This window comes from Schistocerca serialis, chromosome 4 (genome assembly GCF_023864345.2).
Source record: "Schistocerca serialis cubense isolate TAMUIC-IGC-003099 chromosome 4, iqSchSeri2.2, whole genome shotgun sequence".
NCBI lineage: Eukaryota > Metazoa > Arthropoda > Insecta > Orthoptera > Acrididae > Schistocerca > Schistocerca serialis.
This window is the reverse complement of record NC_064641.1, coordinates 644,490,145-644,492,643: the sequence shown is the minus strand read 5'-3', so window position 1 is coordinate 644,492,643 and position 2,499 is coordinate 644,490,145.

Genomic DNA, 2,499 nt, shown 5'->3' with positions numbered 1-2,499 from the left:
CATATCGATGATGTTTCGTTCAAAGGTCTGCACGCTGACACTTGCTGGCCCAGCTTTGAAATATGCAGCAATTTGCGGAAGGGGTGCACTTCTGTCACGATGAACGATTTTTTTTAATCGTCTTTGGTCCCGTTCTTGCAGGATCTTTATCCAGTCGCACCGGTGTCGAAGATCTCATGTATTACCGGATTCCTGATATTCACGATACACTTGTGAAATGGTCGTAGGGGCAAATCCCCACTTCATCACTACCTTGGTGATGCTGAGTCCCATCGCTCGTGCGCCGATTATAACACCACATTCAAACTCACTTAAACCTTGATAACTTGTCATTGTAGCAGCAGTAACCGATCTAACAACTGCGCCGGACACTCGTTGTCTTATATACGCGTTCCCGACCGCAGCACTGTATTCTGACTGTTTACATATCTCTTTACTTTAATATGCATGGTTATGCCAGTTTCTTTGGGTCTTCAGTGTATATACGGGCGCCTGCGGCATAATCTACCTCTTGCAATTGATAATGCATATTCATATCCCATGAAGTTAACTCTAGCATTGCTTCACCATGTATTTCTACTATAAACACGTTACAACCAAGCATGTGAGTGCCAATCGGAATGCATCGTACTCGTCTGTTTCCTTCCCCTCCATATATTCCATCATACCACATATATAGTCTCACTTGTACCCTGAATATTGAACTTTAACGGCAATGTGTTGTGCATATTACACTTCTATTACCACGACAAAGTCACTGTCTAATGATAGACCCACATTCACACAGTTAGGTCCACTTGCAGTCACAAACTGGCGGAAATAATACTCTTGTGGGATTTGACTGCAGCTCCAATTCTGGCTGCGGTTGTGGCACTGAATAAGTTAGTGACACTAGTATCTGAAGGTTGAGAAAATATTCTCTGCACTGTGACTGATGTTGCTGTGGCTGTGGTATGACACAGTAGAACAACACCAGTCCTGGAAGACATCCTGTGGGCAGTGACTGCTGCTGCTGCCGCCGCGGTTCAGGTGGTAACATCTGCATGTGTTCGTCTACAACAATAACAAAACCCTAATTATAGCAAAATGTACATATATAGTAATATCAATAATAATAATAAGGCCCGGGAAAAGAACAGGCCTCCGGTATGTTCTGCCAGTCGTAAAAGGCGACGAAAAGAACAAACCACTAATAGAGCTAACCCCCCTTTTAGTGTGATTATTTGGTTCAGGACAGAACAAATGAAGCCTCGGACAAGCGCTGTCATGGTCGGGGACGACGCTTGAACCCTATGCCCGTCCACAATGGTAACGACATTGCTGGCCACATGGAAAATGATTTAAATCCAAATAGAGGTGTTTCGCAGGATATGCTTCCTGCAACCACTCTAGAAGGAAAACAAAGACAGAGGATGAGATGGTCAGATGAAGTTAACCGACACCTCATGTTCTGTTATTACCAAGCAACAAACTTAGGAACCAATATAACTGGATACAGTTCACAAGTATACACAACATTTATTACCAGATACTCAGAATTCAAATTTTTAACAGAACAAAGACTAGCTGATCAGATCCGTGTAATAATGAAAAATAACAGGATACCCCAGTCAGAATTAGAAAACATCAAACAACAAGTACAACAAATACTGGAACAAAATAATGTGCAATGAGAAGAAGAAGAAAATACAGTAATGGACTCAAACATCCCAGAGCAAACGAAAAAGAACAACGCGCGTCGATTAAACAGTCAGATGAAAACGAAATCTTAAGACAGCCACCAGAACAAGCACAAATAGAACACGAAGTGACACACATGTTAGAAATAGAAGAAAAATTTCAGCTGACATATATAGAATACAAAGACCCAAATACAGACATTAGACCATTCTTGCATAGACCACCAAATAACCCACAAGTCGAAACAACAATAAAAACTATCAACACAATCATACACAACAAAATAAATGAAAACACAACTATGGAAGAGTTACAACTACTGGTTTTTATAGGAGCACTCACTACATTAAATATACACACTAGGCAGAGATCAGAACCAACCAACACACAGAAGAAACCCAGAAAACTAGCTTGGCAACACAGCCTACAGATCAGAACAGAAAAACTGAGAAAAGACATCGGACAGCTAACACAATTTATAAGAAATGAAATATCAGACAAAAAACGAAAAAGGTTAGGTAAAATCTCACAACAAGAAGCGATAGAGCAATTAGATGAAAAGAAGCAGAAATTACAAGCATTGGCCAAACGACTTAGAAGATACCAAAAAAAAGTGAAAATAGAAGGAAACAAAACCAAACATTCAACACAAACCAAAAGAAATTTTACCAGACAATAGATAACACACACATTAAAATAGACAATCCACTAAACATAACAGACATGGAACACTTCTGGAGCAACATATGGTCAAACCCGGTACAACATAACAGACATGCACAGTGAATACAAGTAGAAACAGACACATACAAGATGATG